Genomic DNA, 23,974 nt, shown 5'->3' on the forward strand with positions numbered 1-23,974 from the left:
CTGCTCCACAGACAACATTGCTACATGTTCCTACGTGGAGATTTCTTTCACAAAATAACGTTCATTAGCTGGGCAAAGCAGTAATTAAATAAAACCTCATGTTACATTAATAACAAGTAACTAATTTTACTGTAATCTTGCTGAACTTGTACAACGCATCGCACGCACAATTACAAAGCACGTCACAACACACTGTGAGCTGGCTTGTGTAGTACAGATGTTTATATACATGTAGATTGGCTTGCAAAATGATTGCAAATATGTGTTAACGAGATGCCACTGACTTCAAAATCAAATATTGTCATAGTACATCTCCATTTGAAATCTAAACTCTTCAATGAAGTCTTATCTGACAAAATAAATTTCATCCGAATCCTACTTCAGCAAAAAATATCCTGTTATTCTAGTAAGTTAGATCTTGAAAATTACTGTAGTTCCTACCAGTGAAAGCAGGTGTTCTAGGTGTCTCCGTCGTCTCAGTTGCATGGATTTTGCCGTCCCGTGCGAAAACTTCAATTACGCCCTCTCCCGCCCCGAAAAGCATTTTCAGACGTAGTCAATCTCCTTCACAATGTCATTGAAACATGACGTCTTATTTTCGTACATCACTTTTACTCATACGCCTTTCTGGCGTGACTACGTTTAAGACCAGATCCGGGTATGGGGCGCCATTCAGTGAAACATATTAAACAGTAACAGTGTAATGCATTTTGAGTTATAACTCCAAAATTTATTATGTCGACCAAAATAAAGTTATGACGCTCGCAGAGGATATATTTAAAATCTGTTAAGTTTTTCTCGTTCCTTGAGCAGAGAGGAACGTGGGGTACGAAGGGAGGAGCAGCATGACCCGTGACTATGATCTTTTGGATAGGGTGGATAGCAATGTGCGGCTGTTTGCTGATGATGCTGTGCTGAACGGGAAGGTGTCGTTGAGTGACTGTAGGAGGATACAAGATAACTTGGGCAGGATTTGTGATTGGTGTAAAGAATGGCAACTCTAAATATAGATAAATGTAAATTAATGCAGATGAATAGGAAGAAGAATCCTGTAATGTTTGAATACTCAATTAGTAGTGTAGCGCTTGACAGTCACGTCGAGTAAATATTTGGGCGTAACACTGCAGAGCGATATGAAGTGGGACAAGCATGTAATTGCAGTTGTGGGGAAGGCGGATAGTCGTCTTCGGTTCATTGGTAGAATTTTGGGAAGATGTGGTTCATCTGTAAAGGAGACCGCTTATAAAACGCTAATACGACCTATTCTTGAGTACTGCTCTAGCATTTGGGATCCCTATCAGGACGGATTGAGGGGACACAGAAGCAATTCAGAGACGGGCTTCTAGATTTGTTACTCGTAGATTTGATCATCACGCGGGTGTTACGGAAATGCTTCAGGAACTCGTGGGAGTCTCTAGAGGAAAGGAGGGGTTCTTTTCGTGAATCTCTACTGAGGAAATTTAGAGAACCAGCATTTGAGGCTGACTGCAGTACAATTTTACTGCCACCAACTTACATTTCGCGGAAAGGCCACAAAGATAAGAGAGATTAGGGGTCATACAGTGGCATATAGGCAGTAATTTTTCCTCGTTCTGTTTGGGAGTGGAATAGGGAGAGATGCTAGTTGTGGTACGAGGTACCCTCCGCCACGCACCTTATGGTGGATTGCGGAGTATGTATGTAGGTGTAGGTGTAGGTGTAGATGTACCGCGGGGCAGTGTAACAAGTGGGTAGGAGGCCAGCAGAGTTCTCGCAGTATTTCCAACCCCCACGGTTAGTGCTTCGTACCGGTTCCTTGCTGTGGTCTAACTGACGCGCTTGAGGGACAGGCTTCGTAAAAGCGCAGACCATAGACATTTATTTTCTCATTCGTACCACGCCACAACGACAAAGAAACAAATTAAGATCGGTTCACTGTTCACTGTTCGCTGCAGTGTTGAACAGTGTTACATCGCATATGTTGGCAGAACTCACAAAATACATGAAACATCCCAAATTATGTCAGCGACTTACTAACAGAACTACGAGTCTCATCGAACAAGGTAATGTAAACACACTCTAGTATCTGAAAAGCACCTCCAGCGCTGAGTCTGCACAGACAGGTGACATTTGGCAACCTATTTCGCCGTTATACAAAACAAATGTAGACCTACCCTACAACAAATCTGTATTAAGTAAATGAATGAAAATGCAAGCTATACATAAATAAATGAATTATAATTAAATTACTGATAAGCATACGTTTTCACACTTGCCTTGTTGTTGTCTTTAATCCGAAGAATGGTTTGATGCAGCTCTCCACGCTACTATATCCTGTGCAAGCTTCTACTTCTTTCTTCTTTCGGTTACGCCATAGTCCCGCAACGATCGCACGGTCGGCGTGGTTAAAACGGATTTGGCAGTGTTAGTGCGTAGGGATGGCCAGATGCACTTCCTGCCACCACCACGTACCCCCCAGGGTGGAATCAGTGTACCCCAACTGTCTGCGTCTAGTATGAATCGTGAAATAGTGTGGACGTGTTTCAAATGTCTGCGATGCGTTTAACTGAGGCGGAACGTGAGGGACCAGACCGGTATTCACCTAGCTGGGCGGCACACTGGCCCTGGTCGTTAATCCGCCCAGGAAGCAGCGCGTTAGTGCGCTCGGCTACCCTGGCGAGTCCTGTGCAAGCCTCGCATCTCCGTGTAACTACCGCAACTTACTGCCTTCTTAATCTGCTTAACATATTCATCTCTTTGTCTCCCTCTAAGATTCTTACCCCTCACGCTTGCCTCCAGTACTAAATTGATGATCCCTTGATGCCTCAATACGTGTCCTACCAACCGATTCCTTCCTCTAGTCAAGTTATGACAAATTCCTCTTCTCCCCAATTTACCCACCTAATCTTCAGCTTTCTTCTGTAGCACCATGTTTCAAAACCTTTTATTCTCTTTGCTGAATTTGAAATAACTGCAAGTGCTCAAAAATAGTGCACAGCTACGAGCTATTTTCATGTTCTCTGCATAATAATATCGATGGAACGACATATGATCGCTTGCTGTTATTTTATTAGTCATTTCGCAGTGTACATAGAAAATTAATTGAAAAGCATAAAGACTGAAGTGAAACCTACGCTATCAAGGTTTCAGCATTTATGAACGTGAACTTTATGATATTCTTGCCTAAACTGTTTATCGTCCATGTTTCACTTCCACACATGGCTACATTCCATACAAATACTTTCAGTAAATATTTCTAACACTTAAGTCTATATCTGATGTTCACAGATTTCTTTTCTTCAGAAACGCTTTTCTTGCCCTTGCAAATCTAAATTTCATATCCTTTCTGCTTTGGCCATTATCAGTTTTTTTATACCCAAATAAAATGCATCTATTACTTTTAGTGTCTCGTTTCGTAATTCCCTCAGCATCACCTGATTTAATTTGACTACATTCCATTACCCTTGTTTTACTTTTTAATGTTCGTCTTATATCCTCCTTTCAAGACACTGTCCATTGCATTCAACTGGCCTTCCAAGTCCTGGGCTGTCTCTAACAGAATTAAAATGGCATCGAGAAGCCTCAAAGTTTTTATTTTTTCTCCCTGTACTTTAATTCCTACTCCGATTTTTTCTTTTGTTTCCTTTACTGCCTGCTCAATGCACAGTTTGAACAATATACCGCCCTGTCTCACTTCCTTCTCAACCACTGTTTACTTTTCATGCCGCTCAATTGCCAGCTGATTTTTTCTGCTTTGTAGCTCACGTTCAGTCGACACCGTTTCCAGCTCTCACAGCTTACATTTCACTTCAGGTTCACTTTAATCAGTTCCAATTTGCCACTGTCATCGGTTGTGTTAGCAAAATTCGTAGAGGTTTCCATACTTTGCCCGTAGAGATTACCTTACGTTGTATGACTTTCAAATTTTTACTTAGTATGCTACCAGGATTTACCAACGTTGATACCAACGTAAGTTCGTCTTTAAAATTCACAAGACTGATGTCCTTAACCTGTCCCTGACTCATTTAGAACGACTCTTGACACATCTTTAATTTTACTAATTGTTCCGGTGTAACATCAAGTACCGGCACGTGGGCCCGAAACGTTGCAGCAGAGAAGGCTGTCAGACCATGTCAGCCAATAGAACTCTAAGACGACTCCATGAGAGGAGCGGCACCTATACGAAGAGAACATAAATGCCGCTCCAGCTAGCCTCGGCCGTACTAGAAGAGCTGCACTAGAAGACGAGCCGAGATCCTAACACTATTGTATCGAAACTTTTTATCACGCCTGGGAGGCGGCGCGTGAGTAGGAACGGAAAAAGGTAATACAAGTCGGTACTGCACAAAAGTGGTTTGGTTCAAATCGCTCTGAGCACTATGGGACTCAACTGCTGTTGTCATTAGCCCCGTAGAACTTAGAACTACTTAAACCTAACTGACCTAAGGACATCTGAAACGTCCCCTTTGTAAAATTTATACAAGACTGTGCTTAAACTGACACACAATATTTTTTTAGCGCAACGCAGTCTGACTTTCAGTAATCCCTACAAGAGAATGGCCCTGACTAACATTAACCTATACGTTTCACAAATCACTTACCTCACAAAAATCTTCGTTACTCGAGATACTGCAATACAGCGAGCACCACTACTGCCAGCTAACTAAAAGATTCAAACTACGGAAGTCACTAACTACTGATAGGCACCGTTAGCAAATGAAATATTTTAATAGAGAACAAACAATGTATTTCCCTTAATAGTCATAATATATACATCAGTTCATGACACCAATTCTTACAAATTTCAAAACTCCGCCATCTCTCTCCCCACGTCCACCACTGCTGGCGGCTCACCTCCAACTGTGCAACGCTACGCGCTGTTAGCATCCAGCTGCTTCTGCCCGACACTACAATGGCAGACAACAATGCAAACTAGCCACAGACTGCGCACAGCACAGCCAGTGATTTTTCATACAGAGCGCTATGTGGCGTTACCAATAAGAAAACCTATACAGCCTACTTACACATCACACACATCCATGCCCGAGGCAGGATTCAAACCTGCGACCATAGCAGTCGCACGGTTCCGGACTGCGCGCCTAGAACCGGGAGACCACCGCGGCCGGCGACAAAAGTGGTTTACTGGTGCAAAAACAAGTTGATAAACGATTACATAACTTTGTACGTTGGTGCGATGCTGAAGCGAACTGTCCTGGCTGGCTGCACCTGATCAAATGAGCTGAAGCAGTCGCGGAGCTCGTAGACCTCGACAGCACTGGCTAGAGGGCGCTGTCGTCGGTCTCTCGTAGTGACAACTTGAGAAACTATTCCGTGGCATCGTTGCTATCGATACCACAGAAACTGTATATATCAAAGGACTTTGATTTTTTTTTTCATTTCGCCATTTGCTTACGACACTTCATTGTAAAAAGGCTAAGTTAAGTATTGTCAATTAAATTTAGTGTAATAAAATCAATTAACAAGATTTGCTTGGTTGTTGTCTAGCTATCCGAGGAAACAACTTCCTAAGCACCCTATATTAGACGATTGTACAGGATCCCACACTAATGTCCTGCTAAAGTTCAAAAAGGTCACTGTGGCTTCTAAGCTACTGAAATCTCTCATTGACAGTGTATATAATAATATCCAGTACTTTAAAGTACACTACTGGCCATTAAAATTGCTACACCATGAATATGACGTGCTACAGACGCGAAATTTAACCGACAGCAAGAAGATGCTGTGATATGCAAATGATTAGCTTTTCAAGGCATTCACACAAGGTTGGCGCCGGTGGCGACACCTACAACGTGCTGACATCAGAAAAGTTTCCAACCGATTTCTCATACACAAACATGAGTTGACCGGCGTTGCCTGGTGAAACGTTGTTGTGATGACTCGTGTAAAGGGAAGAAATGCGCAACATCACGTTTACGTCTTTGATAAAGGTCGGATTGTAGCCTATCGCGATTGCGGTTTATCGTATCGCGACATCGCTGCTCGCGTTGGTCGAGATCCAATGACTGTTAGCAGAATACGGAATCGGTGGGTTCAGGAGGGTAATACGGAACGCCGTACTGGATCCCAACGGCCTCGTATCACTAGCAGTCGAGATGACAGGCATCTTATCCGCATGGCTGTAACGGATCGTCCAGCCACATCTCGATCCCTGAGTCAACAGGTGCGGACGTTTTCAAGTCAACAACCATCTGCACCAACAGTTCGACGACTTTAGCAGCAGCATCGACTATCAGCTCGGAGACCATGGCTGCGGTTATCCTTGACGCTGCATCACAGACAGAAGCGCCTGCGATGGTGTACTCAATGACGAACCTGGGTGCAAGAATGACAAAACGTCATTTTTTCGGATGAATCCAGGTTCTGTTTATTACAGCATCATGATGGTCGCATCCGTGTTTGGCGACATCGCTGTGAACGCACATTGGAAGCGTGTAGTCGTCATCGCCATACTGACGTATCACCCAGCGTGATGGTATGGGGTGCCATTGGTTACACGTCTTGGTCACCTCTTGTTCGCATTGACGGCACTTTGAGCAGTGGACATTACATTTCAGATGTGTTACGACCCGTAACTCTACCCTTCATTCGATCCCTGCGAAACCTTACATTTCAGCGGGATAATGTACGACCGCATGTTGCAGGTCCTGTACGGGCCTTTCTAGATACAGAAAATGTTCGACTGCTGCCCTGGCCATCACATTCTCCAGATCTCTCACCAATTGAAAACGTCTCGTCAATAGTGAACGAGTAACTGGCTCGTCACAATACGCCAGTCATTACTCTTGATGAACTGTGGTATCGTGTTGAAGTTGCATGGGCAGCTGTACCTGTACACGCCACCCAAGCTCTGTTTGACTCAATGCCCATGTGTATCAAGGCCGTTATTACAGTCAGAGGTCGTTGTTCTTGGTGCTGATTTCTCAAGATCTATGCACCCAAATTGCGTGAAAATGTAATCACATATCAGTTCTAGTATAATATATTTGTCCAATGAATACCCGCGTATCATCTGCATTTCTTCTTGGTGTAGCAATTTTAATGGCCAGTAGTGTACTGCACTTCTAGAGTTTCAATTTTCTCACGTGCTTTCTCATACTGGAACTGTTTCTTCTTCCTACTCTTGCACATCTACGTTGTATCACCTCCTGTCGGATATACTATATCAAGATGCGTTACCAGTTCCGTAAGACGTATTGGGGAATTTAGGATCCTCTCGGTAGTTTGTGAAATACTCTGTAGTCTTTTCGAGTAAGTCAATAGCTTTCGATACATCTGTGGTAACACTTTGTGTGTTTTGCTGACGACATTAATGTGGAGTAATGTCGCATACCATATAACCACTAAACAGAGGATAATGTGCGACAAACAACCAGTCTCGTGTGTAATCATACAATCCGTATTTTCGTCTTTGCTTATTCCTATCGGTGTGTCATAGATCTCTCCTATGTTATACTTAAGAGCGGGGACTGCATCAATCCTACTTTCCCATTGCCTACTTTCTCAATGCTTTCAACGTTAGGGCAGATAGATGACGATTCAAGATTGTACAGAGTCGCATAGACACAGAAAAGATAGCATAAATTGTTTTCACCAAACAAAAGAATGAAATTGTGTGTTCTGATGCCTCTCAGCATCATTACATTGATTGTTTCTTCAAAACTGAAAAATAAAAGGGAACGAGGGAAGACTAAAAAGAAATTACAGACTGCAGAAGAGTAGTGCAGATGGTATTAATGGCAGATCCAAATGAGAGGGAGTGTTGTCATGCATCTTTCCACGTGTAAACGCCGCTTAATCAAAAAGTGTGGATTAAAAATACTATGGTATGTGATGCACATTGCGCATTTTAGTCATTCTCGGTCGTCATGTGCTGATATTTAACTTTCTTTCTTTATTATACAGTTTTTGGCTTCTGTGGGAGATTTCATGCTGATGTAGGTACACTTCATGTGTCGTGTAGGACCATGATAGAAACTGAGGTGGCAACATGCCACTGGGCCGGCCAGTGTGGTCGTGCGGTTCTAAGCGTTTCAGTTTGGAACCGCATGACCGATACGGTCGCAGGTTCGAATCCTGCCTCCGGTACAGATGTGTGTGATGTCCTTAGGTTATTTAGTTTTAAGTAGTTCTAAGTTCTAGGGGACTGATGACCTCAGAAGCTAAGTCCCATAGTGCTCAGAGCCATTTGAACCATTTGAACATGCCACTGGCAAAGCTTTGCTATTTTGAAAGACCCACCCACAGTGTCCAACTCCATTGCTTCATTTGTCATCTGTTTTACAGTATCGAAGATAGTTTCCAGTAAGACGTCAGATTTTATAAAAGATTTGTATTTCCAATTTATTCCTACAGGTCTCCATTTATGCAAAATTTTGATTGTCTTGTTTAACTCATCCTTTTGGAACCTCACTAAAATTTAAAATTTTGGCATGCCGGAAAATCTACCCCACCCAGGGCGATGGTACAATCAGCCCCCTCCTCCTCTCCCTCTTCCCTGATTTGAAACTGCTGGACTCTTCTGTCTGGGGTCATTTCGGAATTGAGTGTACAGCATATGGTTGTAAAACTGAAGCAGTGAATTCTACGGTTTTGGCAGTGGGCTGTGGCCGGAGCGATTGACATTTCCAGCTTCTGGCAGGAGCTGTCCGAACTAGACGGACTGGGGTAGAGTAATGTAGCTGACTTACCCGTGTCGCTTTCTAGGTGGTTGAATAGGGACCTAATACTCACTATGTGTTGGGCAGCCTTCGTGACCGCGTGTGGTGCCAGTATTCTCCATGGAAATTTGAGAAGATTCAATATGGGCGAGTGTTGGCGCTGGAAAATTATTCCCTCTCATGTAAATTGTTGACTGTGAGAGGTGGCATGAGCCCCCTCTCATATTTCTATCTTACTCTGAGTAATTCGATTTTCCGCTCTAATTGGTGATGTGAAAAGTCGCTAGTCCTTCACACGCAGACTCCCCACGCAGTGTCTCTCATCATCCGGGTGGTCCGATGAATGGCGGGTTCTGCTGAACTTGAAAGGGTTAAGCCGACGGTTGTGAGGGAGTCGAGTGGATGCTTTCCAGACGCCGACATTGTCATAACAGGGGGAGCGAAAAGCCCACAGGGGTCTGACGGAGTGGCTGGGCTAGAGATTCCGTTACTTCGCAGAAACTTAGTGAAAACACTTTCTGGCGGGCTACCAGCGAGACATGGAAATGACTTGTGTTCCCAGGCAGTCTTGGCGGGCAAATTCCCGCGTTTTCTGCAAAATTATAACTGTGATTGGCTGGCTCAGGGAATAGCTCCGTGACGTAGCAAAATCGGCGCAGAAATTGGCGCCAAGTATCTCCATTGGTGGAGTAGTAGTGCGTCGGCAATAGAGTGGAATTTTCCGCCGGTTTTCGAGTTGCTGATTGGAACGTTGAACCACGGCCACTGTCGTGGGGGCGGGAATGTTCTGTGTACGGCTTGTACAGGTGCTCTTGAGAAAGTCGTCTCTCGTCTGTCGGTCAGAGTAGGTTACAAGACTGAGCTCTCGCTGCTCTGGACAGCCTGCCGTCCGTTGGCTGTCTAATATTATTTCATTTAATTTTAACTGTTTTACGAAGCTGCTGAAGTTTCGACTTCAACGTAACTTTCCGAGTACAGTTGGCAACTGAGTGTTCTGCGTACAAGCGGCCTATGTTGTCCGTCTTGAGCAGTTTTGGCTAAAGTTGACTGTATCGGAGTTACTATGTGAGTTCGCTTATTAAAATCAATCCCTGTACCGTCAGTGATTGTGTGGCGAGCCTTCTTCGCTCCCTCAGAGGCGCATTTGTATTGATAGGAAGTCTTTAGCCTGGAACAACCAGACCAGGATAATTTGTTTCGGACTATACTCACCACGACTGAACGTCGAAGCAACCAGCCATCGCTTCCGATACTCCAGATCGCGTCCTAGCAATTAAGCTTGGTAATGTATGTCCGCAGCACCGGCAGAGTAGGGAATTTTGCTCTGTTATAATCAGAGCTCAGCAGAGCGCGCCTCTTCCCGTATTTTCTTACGTGGTTCTGTCTTGGGTGTTCATTGTCTGAGTTCTCACTACTGTAACAGAAATTAATGTTAGGTTGGCTGGGTGTTTCTCTTAAGATTTGGGTTGCAAGGAATTGTCTCCACATACCACTTCGTCATAAACGTCACAAGCTAGTTTACGGACAACTTCACCTTCACAGCATTTATTTGAGTATCCAATTTGACGTATTGTAAATGTTTCATGTGTTGTGTTTATTATTTTTAGTTTAGTCATAATAAATCAAATTGTTATTTTGGACAGAACTTTCATTCTGTAGATCGGTAGAGCAACCCTTTCATTTCCCACCACGTTAATGAAACTTATTTATCAAATTAAATTATTGCAGGTGCCAAACTCTTTTCTACTCCACTTGCAGGGTCGATTAGAGTCAGTTCGCGTTTCTTCTTCATCCGTGTGCAACAGCAAAAGTCGGAGTTAGAAAAGGGGGGGGGGGGGGGGGCTAAGAGCATCATTTCCTTATGAAGATTCTAGAACAATTTAGTGTTAGATACACTGCTAGCCCCGGCACCTCGCAACTGCTTCTACACATTTCCCATCTTTATTTGGTTGAGAGAACATCGATTGTGGTGCGTGTTGGGCGCATCTAGATGGTGAAAGACAGGTGGAGGAGACGTTTGCTGGATCTCTAGGTATGAGAAACATCTTAGTTTACTTTGTAAAATAGAAGAATCATTTGGAATCTGTTATATCATTGACATCGGTTTTCATTTAAAACACGAGTGGAACGAGTTTATCTATTTTTTTTTCGCGTTTTCAGGTAAAGATCTTCGCAGACGAGATAAGTTTCTAGTTACGCTGTGGTTTGTAGCATGTTCCACCTAGCTGCATCTCGCTAAAATTTCAGCTTTCTAGAGACATAGTTTCCACTCTTTATCTTCAGAACTATACTGCTCCAGTGATTCGTACATACTGCTATGTGCTTGATATCGAACACTACCACGTAAATGGTAAGATATTCTGGCAAGCCATGTCAAAAAAGTATGTCCTGGTAATCCTAGAGCCTAGAGATGGCTGTAGGAAGCATGGCAGCATGCAAGCAGGTGGGGGCTGGAAACAATAACGCCTTTGTGTCGAGGGGAACAGCCCAGCCTCTGTACTCCAGTTCGGAGAGTGACCATGGTCTTCTGAGGCCGCTCTGGTCGCATGTCAGGGCAGCATGTGTAGGAGGAGCTGACTCGTGACCACTGGCGACAGTGGATAACCGACCAACCTGGCTGGAAATACCTAGTGCTGCGAGGACTATATACGGCGCATGTACTTACGTTGTTTTTGGGATCTGCCTGTCTTCGCTGTAAATGTACGAGTATCTGGTGGTTGACAGCTATATGCAGGATGCAAAGGTGATGATATTTGTGTGGTGCAGGATATGAATTGTGTGTTTACTACGTCGATATGGTATGTCGTCATATAGCTCGGTTGGAGATCAGTTTCACGCTGAAAAATTCAAGCTTTCCTTGACAGTAGCAGAGCAGTGAAATTGAGGAAGTGCCTTTGGTGATAGTTTTCCTATTCATGATCTGTAGGGCCGTTTTTCAGGGATTAACTGTCAGTGCAATGTTGCTGCTGTATGTTTTCTTCGATCCGTACGGAACAGTGCTACCACACCAGAAGCAGCTTCGCGGGTAAATTCAGTAGCAACCAATCACAATGCTTCATTCACAACAGGTTCCATGACGTCAGAGAGTCACAAGACATCCTTTATGTGGTGCATAGGAGTCTCTACACATTGGCTCGAACTAGACAGGAACAAGGTGTCTATGGAATGTTCTGCAAGTCTGAGATTCACGTGATATCTTCATTGTTTAAGTGTTCGGAGGCGAGTCCAGGCAGACCATCCTCCTCTGATTCCCTCCAGCCATGATGCTATCCTTCAGCCGTCATTGCGGCTTTAGATCATCTCCAGATCAGCACCTATATGACATCGAAAATTCACCGAAAATTCCGGCCTTTTTTCTCGTCTCTGGGGCAGTGCTTCGAGGTCTGTTTGGTAATTGTTCTGGTTTTCCCGTCTATGCTTAGACACCAGTACGTGCTTTGGGACGTGAGGAAAAGAACGTCCATGACTCCAGCAGAAAATATAAACTAATCCCACTAACAGTTTCAGAAAAGTTATGAACCCCATAGCACCTATAGGGCTCGGAAACGGTTTTCTCCCTCTGTCTCTAGCAGTGCCTTCAAATAAGCAGCTAAAACTCGAAAAGTGGTGAGTGTACTGAGTTTAGAGTTACAGATATATTTATTTCGACTTCTAAACATCGTTGTTTTTGTGTGTAAAAGTAGATATTGCAGCTGATACCAGTTTCGGGGTTTGTTTCCCCACACAAGCAAGTGAAGTATCTCAGTGAGGTTTCTCAAGTGTGCAGCTCTCTCTCTCTCTCTTTCATTTTGTGAAGTGGGCGGTTTTACATTTCTGAACATTTAAAGTCAGTTGTTAATCTATGCACCACTTTGGAATGTTACTAAGATTTGACAGAATATCTGTGTAACTTTTCTAACAAGTTCAGAAAAGATATAGAATCCTGGCTGAAAGAAAAAGCTTTCTACAGTGTTAATGAATTTGTTAATAGTTATATAAGTGATCTGTTAATCTAACTATGAACTAGCCCTATTATTCTAATTATCTGGTACTTTTATTATAGACAAAAAGCTTCTATTATTATTATTATGTAACGTATTTGTATAGTACAACTAAACAAAGCCTAGCTGAAAGAAAAGCTTTCTGTTCTGTTGATGAATTAATAAAAAGTGATGTAAGTGGCCTATCAGTGTAATTATAAACTAATACTACTATCCTTATTATCTTTTAATATAATTACTAAGAAACAACTTCTATTTGTACTATTCTTAACAGTCTATACGTAACACTTTTGGATAGTATAACTAAACATAAGTAATATGCAAAATTGTACAATTATTTCTGTGCTATACAATCTGTATTTCAACAAGTGTAACGTATGGGTTTGTAATTGTGGATGGTTCCTGATGCTACTTGAAAGCTGCCTTAGGGATCATTAAATACATAAACAAAGTCATAGAATAAACTCATAAATTTGTTGTATTTGGTGCAGTTTACATCGATTGAATTTACAGTAATATAAATAAACAGGAAAGTAAAAATGGCCTAAATCGCATTTGATGAACTAAATGAGGTTTTCAAAACGAAGCTTCTGATGTGTCTGGAAAGGAAAGCTTTACAGCCAGCAAATAGTATCAGTTTTGACTTACGGTGATGAGACATGGATATATAATTGGAAAAGTCTTTAAAAACTGAGCATTGCCGTGCAAGAATTTGAGAGACATACTCTTGTAAACGAAAACACGACCACATCACCAGATTAGCAGCGTGATGATCCACCTGTGAAAAGCAATACCACAGCGACCCTGTGTGGCGTGGATTTGACAAATCCTTGGTAGTGCGACGCTCCCCTTGGTTCCTTGGTTCTAGAAGTCTCGTATCTTTCATACTGATATATGCAGAAAACTAGCTTTAAAAAAACAGATCTTACAAAATGATGTACAACACACAATATTTGGAGTTCAGTGGCTTTCCCCACTTTTAGTAGCACTATAACTTTTGTAATGGCTAATTCCAGGATGAAAGTACACATTTAGCGCATGTAGAAGAACGCATCTCGTCCTTAGTCAACATATCCAAAACAGAATAATCCAGCTATAAAATAGTGCCACACTGTTTAGTGAGCCTCATAGTGGTAAAATGTGCAATGGTAGAAACATTAAATTAACAATTTACGTGATCTAGTTTTCATCAAAGTCACCACAGTCATAAAATCAGCTGCTAAACACAACAGTGTACATATTGAGAAGTTCAGCTGCAGTTACTTGAACACGTATTTTCTCTGATATGCGGACTTGTTACACACAAATGTTTTCATATCGACAGAAATACTTACTATCGCACGAATTTCGGTCGCAGACTGTTAAGGCGAACTTTCCACATAGTGCTGCATAGATACTAGTCGTGTACTCTTACTGGAACTGACATAGAGATGTTAACACGACAACTAGACCTCACAGACTTTGTTATCATGAACTGACCACATAGTGTGTACTTGGTTACTACACTGTGCAACACAATTAAAGGGTCAGTTTTTGAAAAACTCATAAATGTCTCCTGTTCCGACGCATAAGTGTGAAATTGGGCTCAAAGGTGTCTACAACCTTGCTCTACAGTGGTGAAAATATGTGGTGGCATGCAAAGTCACTCCGAGGCTTGGCGACGCTTCAGGTGTCGACACATGCAAAGAAAAGGTCATAGCTCAGTAGTTCATGTAAGGTGTAAGTTGGGCTAACGATGTCACATTGGCACCATAATTCACAGAATTCTGCCCAAAATGTAACACAATGGAAATGTTGTCGCACCCTCTTACCTACATTCCACGCCTTCATTGACGCCTCTGCAATGGAGTACAGAATGGCGATCCCAAGCGTTGAAATCACGCGATTTTCTTATGGGTGGTCAAGGAAAACATTTCAGACACACTGCCAACCAGTATCTATACCAAACACCCGCAGGGGTGGCATCAATGGCGTCAATGAAACCAATGTTTCCCTTGGGGCATTGGTACCTACACATTTGGCGGTCCAAAGCGACAGTTCGTAGTGCAGTGAGCGACAATGATTTTCACATTTTGGCACTGTTGACGACCCCACACGATTCAAGCCCTCTCCAAGACTGCTGTCGGCCCACAGATGCGTCGAAAGCGATCGCACGGCTCTGGTGTAACGCGACCGCAATTTTCGCTCTGGTATGTAGGGTGGAACTGTTAGGGACCATTCAAAATCATTCGACGAAATGTGAAGGTGATCCAAAGGAGCAAAGGGTGTTTATCCTTTTTCAGCCATCATGTGGCGTGATCACAGGCAGCATGCTACATTGACACATGCTTGAATAGAATAGCGAAGGATCTCTCTGAGACCCCCAAATTCGGCGACCCCTCGGTACCACCCACGCGCCCTCGTTGGGCACTTAAAACATGTACCTGTTGCTAGACAGCCGGTCACTGATTACTAGGCACCGGTGTGACAGGGCACCTTAAAGGTGAGTGGCGCTATGTCGCTGAGCTACGCGCCTGCTGACCGCATGCAATGTCTAAGGATTGCCAAAAGGGATCCCCGTCACGCTGTTACCTAATGATCTGTGACAGGCTGTCTTTGTAGATGAACATCTTTGCATTGCGGGTGGCCCTGAGAGTGTTGCCAAAGAATCCATGGAAACCGCGCCTGGTGAAATTTGCGTCCAGCCAGTAATCTGTGAAATCTGCGCCCAGTAACTGCTCCCTTTTTGTCACCACTTATCTGCGCCCGGACCGTCGTAATTACCTGGTCCTCAGGCACGGCCAAACTGCGCCCCAATAGACCTCCTCCACCGCAGTAGCAAAACTGTGAACAAGCAGCCTTAGTACCGCTCTAGCTGCATTAAAGTTGACATCGCGCGTACTTGCATATTTCTATCACAATAGTCCCAATAGGGAAGTTTCAACGACCATTCGCGGTAAGCCAAGTTGCCACTATGAAGGTTGTTCTTACACAGTAAAGAGGACGAAAGGAGACGGGAGTGTGACGTGACGCTGTCCAAGACAGAAAGCAAACCACTGCCGAGGAATAACGAAAACCAAGGATTCGACGATCCTTGTTTCACTCGAGCACCAATGTGGTGCTCCGGATGACGCTCGGTTGCAAGTAAGAAAGACTTTGGACCAGAGAAAGAAAAGGGTACGAGAGGAAAAGAGTTCTATTTCCAAAATATATTCAGAAGAGCCGAGTTGTCTAGATAATCGAGGGTATGACTTTCTCACTGAACTGCCAGAGCAGCAAGCAACTTTACACTACCAGTGGACAAAGTCACACGCAAATGAGAGAGATCCGCAGACAAGAGAGGAAACTGACCTCAAAGCAGAGTTACTAGTTATGAATGATGGCAGCAGTTCTCCATCAAGCGACGACAAATTAGGAGAAAGGGTAATAGTTTTTAGCGGAAGAGCAGGGAGAGGGGCTCCAAGAAGTAAACAAGCCTTTTTCATATATGGTACGTTCAAGCGCTCTAACAAACAGTTTTCACAAATAAACACCGCTCACGCCGACTCTGGAAGTGCAAATAATGAGATAAACATCTGTGCAATCACCTTTGCAACATTGCAAAAAAAAATCCGTCTTCTTCGAAATTTGCTGGAAAATATTCCAAAATGGAAACCTGCAAACGTGACCATAGATGTCAAATCAGCAGCCACTTCTGCGATTGATGTTTCACAACCGACAGCAGGGATGCATGGATCCTATTTCCACTTGAAAAACTTCTCTGAAGAAAAGTGCAAGATCTAAGACCTATTCACGAATACAAAAAAAAAAATTAAGAAATGAGACCGCAAATTCGCACATGTGCTGCACTAGAGTTTCTACAGCCTGAAGATGTGTGTAATGGCTGCCTCGAGATACATTCACAGGCTTGGATACCCCCTAGGCTTTCTGAGTTTTTTGATTACTTTGTAGATAGACGGTTGGAAAATGAAAAAAGCATTATCAACCTTGGGAGTTGCTGCAAACGTCATCAATGGACCAACGCTGTAGAAGGCTTGCATCACAAAATTAGAAACACGCTTGCTAAACCAAATCCTAAAATAAATTAATGTAGTTAGAAGTATGAAAAGAGAAGTGGGAAATTCAGCATGTGCGTTATTGAGGGCAGGGAAGATAAAACGAAAAAAAGCAGTCTACTTGAAACAGGGTGAAAAATTGGAAAAAAACAGTAAAATTGTACCAAGAGGATGGTGGGATCAGAGCTTCCTTGGACTCTATCCCCTACATACAAAAACTTTACTAAATTTATCAGAAAAAAATATATAGATAGAAAAATGTACAACATGTAAAAAGAATATTACAAATAAAAAATTTAAAAGCGATTTACTGATGAAGCTTATAAGGTGATTTTAAACACACCTAAATGATAATAATTTACTTTTGCTGTTTAGACAACCCAAAGTCTGAATAACGTGTGATGGAAATCTGATTATTTTTTAAAACCAGGCCTCAGTTCTATGGCTGGCTGTACCGACATTGGTTTTCCGTGGTTTCTTAGACTGTTCCAGAGGCAAATGCTGGGATGGTTCCTTAAGGAGGCTATTATTGCGTCCTCTCTCTCCTATAACCACAAATCTGAGGGAAAGCTAAATTTCTAACGATAATAAAAGTCAGTGCGACGTAAGACACGAGACGCAAAATTTGCTTTCACTATGTTGTTATGAATATGAATTAAAATACACTGAGCTGAAATTAAACATTTCACTAGAAGGTAAACTTTGTTTCTGTCAGTGAACTTTTCATTCACTTTATAAAGCTTCTAAGACATATACACCTACTTTAAGGGGACATTGTATGCCCTATGCCACCAATGTTAAATTATCGAATTTTGTGACTCATTATCTTGGAAACATTTAAAGACACCAACTTACAATTTTCCATAACTATTGAATGCACCTTTCTAGACGCACTGCACTAGAATTACTACTAAAATTGTATTGTGGGGGATGTTATTTTTTTTCAAACACTCATTTTTGACAGAATTGTATAAATAAATGAACATAAAAACAAAACAACTAAGGATATTTTAATGATTCTAGTTCTATATGTGTTGAATCTCACATTTGGCATGATGTGAAAATTTCACGTTTCTACCATCGGTACTTCTTTAGAAAACAGGTCATTTATTGCAAAAAATGCAGTTCAGAGATGTTGAAGTTTAAAACTTTTTTGTATTGCAGATTCTTATACAGACTTATATTTCTGCGTCTTTTATGCACTATTATTGCCCTGGCCCATAGTCTGTGTCTTCTTCTGGGCCACAACAGTACAGTGCTTCCCTCCTCCTTTTCTTTCTTGCTTATTTTGTCATTAGCTGAGCAGCTAACTCTGCTTCATGTACACAAAGCTCATCCAGTTCCCCCAGTCCTTTAGCTGTGTTCTGTCCAAATCTTACCCCTAACTTCTCTAGAACCTTAAATCTTTCATAGTTCCCACCATTAAAAGTTATTACAGCATCAGGCACTGCTAACTTAAGTCATAAGACCAACAAATACATTTTTAGGCACACAGCACCACACAACATTATTGAAGGACTCATTAAAATTCTGGGTCTTCCCATGTAAATACTCCTTTAGTAGCTCAGGATTTGCCAAATCTCCGTAAATAGGTTTGATTGTCTCCATTACTGCCAAAGTAAGAGAATGTTTATATGTAAATTCATGCAGGGTGCCAGAAAATTCAGCTTGCTATATTTACACCAAGTGTTTGGTGGAGGTGGACACATTAATTTATTTTATTTATGTATAAAAAGCAATAGAAGGTAGCTTACTACACAAATAGCTGATAATCACACTAGTTTCAACGAAAACTAGTATCAGGAACAAAGGGCTAATTTGTTGATTTGTAATGCCAACTTCTGAGGCGTATCAGTAAGCAAAAAACAAAGCCATTCATAGCCTTCTAGACTGTGTAGTTCCCAAGATATGACTGCTCAACTGTGGCAGTATATGCATAGCCACAAAATTTGACAGTCACACAACAACATTCAAAATGTTATTTGAAGGTCTCACAATTATCTGATTTTAATATATTATACACCAAAATATTCAGGAAAGTCAAAAGTACATTATGGAGTAGAAAACAGAAAATGTCAAGCTTAAACCCCTTAATGACATAAAGATAAGACTCATGAGCTATTTAAATGTTATTAAATGTCCAGGCAATATTTGTTGTGATCAGTTTCGGACTTATACAGAACTGTACAAAGAATTTGGTTACCTACACATCAAATATTTTACTCTGGTTCAGACTGATGTTTATGCAGTGGTGTAGCTAGGTAGTTTGGTACTCAGCATAGGCTTTCAATTTGTCACACACCCCTGCCTCTACCCCCTCCCCCACCCCAAATTGCCTACCTGACAAAAGCATAAAATACAACATTTGTATGTAGGAGTTTTTCATATGTGTGGTTATGTAATCATAGAATATTGTTACTTCAAAAACAGTTTTTTTATGGCTAAAAATGAATAAGAAAAATGCATTTAAAAACACACAATTTACCTGATTATAAAGCAAACAGAATAAGTATATGAAGATTTCCTTAGTGACAGATGACTAGCACGTAGCTTAGAATTTTTTCCTTCTTTTTCAGCTACAGATTTTGAATTGCCTCGTCATTATCGATAGACTATCTTTAGTTAGCCCATTTTTAATTGACAAACTGCTAAATTAGACAGTTGTGCTTGTCTCATAGTGAACCCAAAACAGTTTTTATTTAATTTGACTTTTGAAAAGAGAATTCTCTTGCATAACACTGTCGAAATATGCAAACCTGGAAAAAATCTTAAAGCCTAATGAAATTTGTGCAAGGACACTATCTTCAGGAATCTCATGACAACTGTCAACTGATTTTGGTGTAATCACTGTAAGTTTCCTTTCTGAAGTTTTAATGAAATGTCTAGGATCTGAAACAGCATCTAATAGATCATAAATACAGGTTACTTTGGCCCACTTTTAAACAATGTCATATGATTTACCCTTCAAAGAAATCATTATTTACTTAATTAAAAGTTCTGGTAACCTTTTTATACAATTATAACATCTTATATTTCAATGCTGCACACATTTTGACCTTAATTATAGTAATATTTCACACCAAGTTAAAAATACATAGGTAAGTCAAAGTGTGAAAAAAAGTTTTAAAAAAATTAAAAGTTCTTTCATAAAAGGAATTTTTATATTTAAATGAATTCAACCTTTAAAAAGCCTCTTTTTATGAGCTTTGGTGGGTGAATAACTTTTACAATGTCACAGCACTGGTAAAATAATGTATCCTTTTCTTGGAGCCACTTCCAAAATTTCTTGGTCAGCACCATACAGTCCACTGTCACTCCCTCCTCTTCCACAGAGAGCACCAGCCCTGGGAATCGGAGTCTGTCCCAATAAACAACAACAAATTTGTCCTTTTCTACAAGTTGCTTCATGTCTTCATTGCTTCCTTTTGGGCCTTCAACATTTGCAGTTGGGAAGCTTGTACTGGGCCTTGAATCATCTAAATTAATTGGTTTATATGGTTCATTGACACTAAAAGAGCCAATGCTGGGAAAAACAGGACGCTTGACATCAGGACACTAAGCTCAAATTGTCATCATCATCAGCTGACGAAAGGCTTGCCGCTCTTTTACCACTTCTTTTCTTTTTGTTTCCATCAAATTTTTTTTTCTAGTTTCTTCTCTCCCTCTTTTTTTTTTTTTTTTTTTTTTTTTTTTTTTTTTTTTTTTTTTGCGGGGGGGGGGGGGCCTTTAAAGCTTATTTTCCTTTCTTTATCTCATGGATTTCATTCTGCTGTTTTTGTTAGTACTGAAGGATTTCAATTGAAGATATACTTTTTCCTGCAGAGACTTCCAATTTTCAATGTTTTGTTGTTCGCAGCTGAACAACTTCTTGCCTTTTTTCCTTAAGGTGTTCAATAAATGTTTGTCCTGTTAAATAAAGGTTAACAGAAGCATTGTATGATGGCAAACACTTGACAATCTCTTCTTTGCTGATCAGGTGGATTCCAGTCTTTTTAAATCCAGTCAAAAGATTATCCCATACATCCGGCATTTTTAACAATCTTGGGAAAATGTCCTTTGATAGAATGGATGCAGCTTAGTCACTGTCTGATTGCTTCCACCCTGTAAGAACTTGTCTCCATTTCACTTTGAGAGGCCCAAAGCAAGCTAAATTAGTGGCTGTGTTAAATGCAAAGAGTTTGGAGGCAAACAGACAAATTGGATGTTGTTCTCTTCCCCAAGTTTTAAGAACAGTCACACTTACATGTGAACTGAGATTGTCACTGATGACTACTTTTTTGCGGGAAGTAAATGAGTTGAAAACCAATCCTCAAAAGTTGTACCATCAATCCATCCTTGTTTTGACCTGTTATATCATGCCCCTTCAGGGCCATTTTCAGTCCACGTACTCTGTAAGTGCTCTCCTTTATATATAACATAAGAAGGCAATGATTCACGATTGGCATTACCACAGAACATGGCACTTATGTTAGATTTGCTAGAATTCATTATCTGTTCTGGGTACTTGCAGCCTCTCATACAAATCACTTTTTTCTTTCCAGGGTCATCTGACATACAAGTTTTGTCACAGTTATAAATTTTATCTGGTGATACATTATTGACCGCCTCTTTCAGATTCTCAATGCACTCTGTTATTATTTTTTCATCAGTCTGAGCTCAATTTAGTTTGATGTTAGACGAAAACTTATATGCCAACTGAGGGTGTCCCTTTAAGAATAACTTAATCCAGTCATGACCTGGAACATTGTTAGAAAAACATTTTACAGTCTTTCCTTGTCTAGTTAGGTAGGATTTTACGATGTACCTCAAATCAAGTTCATCTAGTATGGCTCACATCACGCCGAAGTAGCGATGGGACCAATTGTTGGTTGCAACAGGCACCAAATTTTGTGTTGTTGTATTTGTGCTATAGTGGTGTGCAGAGACGCTACTGTCGTAATGAAGAGTATAGATTATCATTTTTGTTGTGACTTCTTCTGTGTTTGTTCACCTTCCTGTTATGCTGCAGGGACACGTTAACTGTTCCAAAATAACTGCAGATGAAGAGGACGTTCCGCTCGGAACAAGCTCATCGAATTTACAGCCGTATGGAATCAGCAATGTTATGAGAGAGGATTCACTAGATGCAGCAAGCACTGATGGAAACCAACAGTAAGCTATTTCAGCTTCATATTCTCATTAGTAATACCATGCAGTATGACTACTGGAATAAGATTGACAACCTTATATTTAGAACTATGGAAGTAAGTACAGAAATATCCGTGATCAGACAAAAGAGGAAGTACAATAGCTTACAGAGGATCACGTTGGGAGGCACAAGAGAGGATTATTCTAGGACAGTTATTAACCTGTCAGTCAAGGTAAATAAACCGCTGGTACCTTCGAGAACCGTAGTCAGCGCAATAGGGTCTCCCACCCATGAATTAGCTGGACACCTTACCTCGCTGCTGAAACCTCATATTGGTGGAACTGACAGTCATGGTAAAAATTCATATCACTTCATCGATATTTTTAAGGAAATTAGTGTAGGCCCTAATGATATGTTGGTCAGTTTTAATGTAGTGTCGTTGTTTACCATGATCCCAGTGAATGAAGCGATTACATATATAGTGGACATTGTTCCCAGTGATATTTTGGCACTATTCAGTCATTGCCTTACAACAACTTATTTTCAATATAATAATGTTTTTTATGAACAGATTGACGGGGTGGCTATGGGAAGTCCTCTTAGTCCAGCTGGGGCTAACCTGTTCATGGAGAACTTTGAACAACAGGCACTGCAAACAGCTAAAAAAGATGGTACCATTATGTAGACGATACATTTCTTATATGGACCTATGGGGAAGAGGAACTGGATGCCTTCCTGTTACATCTAAATAGTATTAATCCAAGAACTCAATTCACTATGGAAAGGGAAATCAATGGTCACCTGAACTTCTTAGATGTAACTGTAATCAAATGAGAGAACAGATCATTGGATCATAAGGTTTTCAGCTAGGACACACACACACTGGTCGTTATCTGCAGAAAGATCTAACTACCACCCAAGACATAAAAGAAGGGTGATTAAAATATTAATAGACAGGGCGCACAAAATATGTGAACCAGCTCACTTAGCTGATGAGATTGAACACCTTAGAGCGACCTTCAAGAAGAATTGGTATTCCAACAGAGAGATAGATCGTGCACTATGCCCTAGACTGACAACCAGAGTGGACGAGGATCGACACCAACCCAAGGGGAAAGTGTTCTTACCATTTATCATTAAGGTCACTGATCGCATTGGAAAAATTTTAAGCAAGTACGGTGTGGAAACTGTTTTCGGACCCATCACAAAAATAAAAGAATGTTTAAGATCCACGTAAGATAAATGATATCCTCTAGCTACAGCAGGCGTCTCTAAAATTCTGTGCAGTTGTGGAAAGGTCTATACAGGAACAACAAAAAGAAGCATCAACACCTGTCTGGGTGAACATAAAAGGTACTGCCGCCTCGGACATATTGATAAATCAGCTGTAGCAGAACGTGTGGTTCAGGAAGGTGATCATGAAATAAAGTTTAGTGAGATGACCGTCATAGCAAAGATGTCGCATTATTATGTGTGAATGTACAGAGAGGCTATTGAGAGTGCCAAACACTGCAATCATTTTAATAGAAAAGATGAGGGCATTAAGCTGGATAAGATATGGATGTTAACATTGCAGCAACAGTGTGACAATCGATTAATTTCAATTGAGAAAGTTGACAGTATCAGAGATCATAGCACAGCCAACGTCACATGATTGACAGCGGTGCCCTCTGGATTGATTATATATAAGGCACTCACTCGTACTCTCATTGCAGTTTGCCAATTGCCTTCAGAGGCTGCCTTCTGCAGTCGAAGGCGAAACGTCAGGGGAGAGTCTTATATATGGACCATGGCATCTCAGCCTGGAAGTGTTAAGTGATTAGATTTTCTGTCATGCTGAATTTTTTTTGTATTTTTATGTCTAGTTTAGGGAATTTTCAGAGAATTCTTGTTCCTTGTTCTGTGAAAATGAATATTCAATCTACTATCATGTTTATCCCAGTTGTTCTTGCTGTGCATAATGGTGTGAAATAAGTATAGAATTGGGACAGTCATTTTTTTTTTTCAGTGAAATGCATTTTGCAAGAAGCATTGGCTCTTAGACCGTACATACATAGAATAGCTTTTTGCTGCCAAAGAAAAACTCTATTGACTCCATTAGAGTTACTGTACAGCATACCGCAAGTCATCTTGGTGTGGAAAAAGGCATAGCATGTACACAAGGAGCAGCTATTT

This window comes from Schistocerca gregaria, chromosome 5 (assembly GCF_023897955.1).
Source record: "Schistocerca gregaria isolate iqSchGreg1 chromosome 5, iqSchGreg1.2, whole genome shotgun sequence".
NCBI classification, from domain to species: Eukaryota; Metazoa; Arthropoda; class Insecta; order Orthoptera; family Acrididae; genus Schistocerca; species Schistocerca gregaria.